Genomic DNA, 6,444 nt, shown 5'->3' with positions numbered 1-6,444 from the left:
ACAGACCGTTAAGGTCACGGACACGCTTGGGTGGTTAAGCTACAGTGACCCTTTCTAGCCGCCTTCGTCGTGTCTGCTGGGCACACATGGCCTTCCCCCCCCTGCCCGTGACAGGGGAGAGGTTGGTGTGCCAGGTCCGACTGGAGTTTGCAAACCATAGCGTTCAAGATACATGCACACACTCAGCCCTCCAGCTCTAAAAGGGTGACGTGTTTTGGTGCTCAGTTGCTAGAGAAATCTCGTGTTCAGCTACCAGAACGGGACTTGCTGTGCACATTCCCGCTCCACTCGAGACGGCAGACACCCAGGCTCTGGAGCTTGAATCGGACCTCTGTTAGACAACACAGGTGGACTTCTCGGCCTCACAAGAGAGCAATACGCCAGCGGGTGAACAGGAGAGTCGTGCCGACAAAACCCACTGACTTTTAAAACTGTCCGTCTGCCACTTGGGACAGAGAGAGGAACCTGACGAGCCTGAACACCAGCCTTGGCTGGACCGCTCGGGCCCTCCCATGTCGGACGCGAGTCGCCAAATCGATCGGAAGAGAGTACCGATTCCTCTCAAAAAGTCTGCGTGCCCGTTATTATAAAAGCAGCCCACCGGCCGCGGTGCCTTGCCCACAAACACACTTGGTGTCTGGGGTGATTCAGAGCCGCCGCGGCTCGAAAGTGTCAACCTGTTTTAAAAGTCATCGCTATGCCGGCACAGGTGACTTTCAAGTTAAAGAGTTCTCTTTATTGGCTTTCAAAAAAATCTGCAAAGTGTCACAGAGATTTTGAGAAACTCTTTTTTTTCTTTATATTATTATAATATAATATAATGTGTATATGTTTTCGAAAAGCATCCACCAGCAATCCATGGTGAGCCTCTCTCTGCTGGCAAGCTCCTCCTGCCTGAGCCCGACGCTGTCGAGGCTCAACACGATTTCAGACTGACAAAGAGTTCGAAAATTGCCGCCTGATGTAGCTTTAAATGCTGACAGGTGACTTCCGAGTGCTCTTGTAAAGGTCTCCGCTTTGAAATTGAGAGCCTTTTGCCAAGTGTCACTTTTTCAGGCACTCTTAAAGTGCACCTGGGCTGTCAGAGAAAGCTCTGAAAATCGTGTTCTCGAAAATCTCCGGGTACCCGACCAATCCCTAGGTGCCCGAATGACAAGTGTCAATTCGGCAGGACGGCCTCCCACCTCCGGCCGCAGATGCGTCACTAAATCCCCGCAAAGGGGGCTTTCTCATTTCGGCATAGGGGCTTCCGCGGCCAACTCATTAACCTGTGCTCGGACTTTTTGTGCCACAAGTGCAAGGGACCGTTTGCCGGCAGCTACTCGCACCCCCCCGCCCAGGGGGGGAATCCTCTGACCGGAGATCCGAAACGCCGGCCGAATCCATCCCCGTCGGACTTCCGAAGGGGTTCCCTCGACCGACTGACTTCCGAACTCCTTTCTGGGCTTAAACGGGTGGAATTCGGACCCTCTCGCAAGGGAGCCGAAGCCCGCCAGCCCCGGGAGGCCTCGGGGCCGCCGTTTTCAAGCCCGACCAAAAAACCCGAAAAATGGGGAAAAATGGGAAAAATTCCCACTCCCAAAAGGCTTAAAAGTCGGTTGGGCGGCAGCCCGGGTCGGTCTCTGCAGACCTGGAGGCGCTAGACACAAGTCTGGTAAACAGGCTAAGTCTCGACATGCCACCTCTTACTATCCTGCAGGTACCCCGCCAATCCCCCCGGAACCGGCTGGCAATTGGCGAATCAGCGGGACGAATTTGAATTCGTGACCGACTCTCTGACACCGAATCGCCGCAAACGCGTTTCGATTTTTCGGCTTCGGTACCTCCCATCAGACTTTGACTGGCCATATCTCCGGACTCACGTGTCGCAGCCGGGACCTTCAGGTACCGTTCGACGCGTCTAACCCTGCCCCGTCGAATGGCGCCCCTCGCGGTGTGGTCCGATTTCCGCATTTTGGTCAGATTTGCCTCCAAATTTTTCAGATTGAGTTGACGAATGCCCCCTACGGGGTAACCTCTTGCCCTTTCGGACATGGTCCCTGTGACTTAATTTCCGCCTTTTGCTCAATCGTTTCCCCATTTATAATTAATTTTAAAAATCGGGTTACTCAGTTCTGGTTTACCAGTTCCCTCTTCGGACTTAGTTTTTGGTTAATCATTTCCGGTTCACCAGTTCCCGTTTTGGACTTAGTCTCTGCGGGCCGTTTCTCATCTTTTGGTTCATCAGTTCCCCTCTTTTAATAATTTTTTGGCTGCTTTCGTTTGATCATTTCCCTGCCTTCTGGGTGACTTTTGCCCCTTAGGACTTCATCGCCGCACATTATTTTCGACTTCTGGTTGATCATTTCACCCCTTTTAATCATTTTTGCAACTTTTGGTTAACCATTTCACCCAGCTTCTGGTTAACCATTTCCCCTTTGGGACTTAGTCTCTGAGCATTCTTTTGGGATTCTGGTTAATCATTTGCCAATTTTTAAAAAATGTTGCCGCTTTTGTTTAATGCTTTCTGGTCAACCTTTCCCTCTTTCAGACTTCACCGCGGCACATTGCTTTAGCCTCCTGGTTAATCATTTCACCCCTTTTAATCATTTTTGCAACTTTTGGTTAACCATTTCCCCCAGCTTCTGGTTAACCATTTCCCCTTTGGGACTTGGTCTCTGAGCATTCTTTTGGGATTCTGGTTAATCATTTGCCAATTTTTTAAAAATGTTGCCACTTTTGTTTAATGCTTTCTGGTCAACCTTTCCCTCTTTCAGACTTCACCGCGGCACATTGCTTCAGCCTCCTGGTTAATCATTTCACCCCTTTTAATCATTTTTGCAACTTTTGGTTAACCATTTCCCCCAGCTTCTGGTTAACCATTTCCCCTTTGGGACTTAGTCTCTGAGCATTCTTTTGGGATTCTGGTTAATCATTTGCCAATTTTTAAAAAATGTTGCCACTTTTGTTTAATGCTTTCTGGTCAACCTTTCCCTCTTTCAGACTTCACCGCGGCACATTGCTCCAGCCTCCTGGTTAATCATTTCACCCCTTTTAATCATTTTTGCAACTTTTGGTTAACCATTTCCCCCAGCTTCTGGTTAACCATTTCCCCTTTGGGACTTAGTCTCTGAGCATTCTTTTGGGATTCTGGTTAATCATTTGCCAATTTTTTAAAAATGTTGCCACTTTTGTTTAATGCTTTCTGGTCAACCTTTCCCTCTTTCAGACTTCACCGCGGCACATTGCTTTAGCCTCCTGGTTAATCATTTCACCCCTTTTAATCATTTTTGCAACTTTTGGTTAACCATTTCCCCCAGCTTCTGGTTAACCATTTCCCCTTTGGGACTTAGTCTCTGAGCATTCTTTTGGGATTCTGGTTAATCATTTGCCAATTTTTAAAAAATGTTGCCACTTTTGTTTAATGCTTTCTGGTCAACCTTTCCCTCTTTCAGACTTCACCGCGGCACATTGCTTCAGCCTCCTGGTTAATCATTTCACCCCTTTTAATCATTTTTGCAACTTTTGGTTAACCATTTCCCCCAGCTTCTGGTTAACCATTTCCCCTTTGGGACTTAGTCTCTGAGCATTCTTTTGGGATTCTGGTTAATCATTTGCCAATTTTTAAAAAATGTTGCCGCTTTTGTTTAATGCTTTCTGGTCAACCTTTCCCTCTTTCAGACTTCACCGCGGCACATTGCTTTAGCCTCCTGGTTAATCATTTCACCCCTTTTAATCATTTTTGCAACTTTTGGTTAACCATTTCCCCCAGCTTCTGGTTAACCATTTCCCCTTTGGGACTTGGTCTCTGAGCATTCTTTTGGGATTCTGGTTAATCATTTGCCAATTTTTTAAAAATGTTGCCACTTTTGTTTAATGCTTTCTGGTCAACCTTTCCCTCTTTCAGACTTCACCGCGGCACATTGCTTCAGCCTCCTGGTTAATCATTTCACCCCTTTTAATCATTTTTGCAACTTTTGGTTAACCATTTCCCCCAGCTTCTGGTTAACCATTTCCCCTTTGGGACTTAGTCTCTGAGCATTCTTTTGGGATTCTGGTTAATCATTTGCCAATTTTTAAAAAATGTTGCCACTTTTGTTTAATGCTTTCTGGTCAACCTTTCCCTCTTTCAGACTTCACCGCGGCACATTGCTCCAGCCTCCTGGTTAATCATTTCACCCCTTTTAATCATTTTTGCAACTTTTGGTTAACCATTTCCCCCAGCTTCTGGTTAACCATTTCCCCTATGGGACTTAGTCTCTGAGCATTCTTTTGGGATTCTGGTTAATCATTTGCCAATTTTTAAAAAATGTTGCCGCTTTTGTTTAATGCTTTCTGGTCAACCTTTCCCTCTTTCAGACTTCACCGCGGCACATTGCTTTAGCCTCCTGGTTAATCATTTCACCCCTTTTAATCATTTTTGCAACTTTTGGTTAACCATTTCCCCCAGCTTCTGGTTAACCATTTCCCCTTTGGGACTTAGTCTCTGAGCATTCTTTTGGGATTCTGGTTAATCATTTGCCACTTTTTAAAAAATGTTGCCGCTTTTGTTTAATCGTTTCCCTGCTATGTGGTCAACCTTTTCCCCTTTCAGACTTCATCGCCGCGCATTGTTGTCGACTTCTGGTTAATCATTTTTCCCCTTTAAATCTTTTTTTGCCACTTTCGGTTAACCATTTCACCCAGCTTCTGGTTAACCATTTGCCCCATTATACTGAATTTTTCCGCTTTGGTTTAATCATTTCCCTGCTTTCTTGTCAACCTTTTCCCCTTTTGGACTTCGCCGCCGCACTTTGCTTTTGCCTTCTGGTTAAACATTTCTCCCCTTTTAATCCTTTTTCCCACTTTTGGTTCACCAGTTCACCCAGCTTCTGGTTAACCATTTCCCCTTTGGGACTTAAGTCTCTGAGCATTCTTTTGGGATTCTGGTTAACCATTTGCCACTTTTTTAAAAATGTTGCCGCTTTTGTTTAATGCTTTCCCTGCTTTCTGGTCAACCTTTTCCCCTTACGACTTCGCCGCCGCACTTTGCTTTCGCCTTCTGGTTAATCATTTCACCCCTTTTAATCCTTTTTCCCACTTTGGGTTGGACAGTTCACCCAGCTACTGGTTAACCATTTCCCCTTTGGGACTTAAGTCTCTGAGCATTCTTTTGTGATTCTGGTTCACCATTTGTCCCTTTTTAAAAGATATTGCTGCTTTTGATTAAACCTTTCCCTGCTTTGCGGTCGACCTATTCCTCTTTCAGACTTCATCGCCGCACCTTGTTTTCGACATCTGGTTCAACATTTCTCCCCTTTTAATCCTTTTTCCCACTTTTGGTTAAGCAGTTCACCCAGCTTCTGGTTCACCATTTGCCCCTTTTTACTGAATTTTTCTGCTTTTGTTTAATCATTTCCCTGCTTTGCGGTCGACCTATTCCTCTTTCAGACTTCATCGCCGCGCATTGTTTTCGACATCTGGTTCAACATTTCTCCCCTTTTAATCCTCTTTCCCACTTTTGGTTAAGCAGTTCACCCAACTTCTGGTTAACCATTTGCCCCTTCTTACTGAATTTTTCTGCTTTTGTTTAATCATTTCCCTGCTTTATGGTCAACCTTTTCCCCTTTAGGACTTCGCCGCCGCACTTTGCTTTCGCCTTCTGGTTAATCATTTCACAACATTTTAATCCTTTTTCCCACTTTTGGTTAAACAGTTCACCCAGCTTCTGGTTAACCATTTGCCCCTTTGGGACTTAAGTCTCTGAGCATTCTTTTGGGATTCTGGTTCACCATTTGTCCCTTTTTAAAAGATATTGCTGCTTCTGTTTAATCCTTTCCCTGCTTTGCGGTCAACCTTTTCCTCTTTCAGACTTCATCGCCGCGCATTGTTTTCGACATCTGGTTCAACATTTCTCCCCTTTTAATCCTCTTTCCCACTTTTGGTTAAGCAGTTCACCCAACTTCTGGTTCACCACTTGCCCCTTTTTACTGAATTTTTCTGCTTTTGTTTAATCATTTCCCTGCTTTCCGGTCAACCTTTCCCTCTTTCAGACTTAATCGCCGCACATTGTTGTCGACTTCTGGTTGATCAGTTCACCCCTTTTTTATCCTTTTTCCCACTTTGGGTTAAGCAGTTCACCCAGCTTCTGGTTAACCATTTGCCCCTTTGGCACTTAAGTCTCTGAGCATTCTTTTGGGATTCTGGTAAACCATTTGTCCCTTTTTAAAAAATGCTGCTGCTTTTGTTTAATGCTTGCCCTGCTTTGCGGTCGATCATTTCACCCCTTTTAATCCATTTTTGCCACTTTGGGTTAAACAGTTCACACAACTTCTGGTTCACCATTTCACATTTCGGAACTTTTATTCCCACCATTACTTTGGGCTTCTGGTTCATCATTTCACGCTGTTTTACAAATCTTTGCCGCTTCACTTTTAATCCACAAACCGTGGCTCGCTTTCGGGTGGGGGGGGGGGGTAGCGGGTT

This window comes from Heptranchias perlo, unplaced genomic scaffold (assembly GCF_035084215.1).
Source record: "Heptranchias perlo isolate sHepPer1 unplaced genomic scaffold, sHepPer1.hap1 HAP1_SCAFFOLD_1126, whole genome shotgun sequence".
Classification (NCBI taxonomy): domain Eukaryota; kingdom Metazoa; phylum Chordata; class Chondrichthyes; order Hexanchiformes; family Hexanchidae; genus Heptranchias; species Heptranchias perlo.
The sequence above is the reverse complement of the archived record's forward strand: the minus strand, read 5'-3'. Positions refer to the sequence as shown.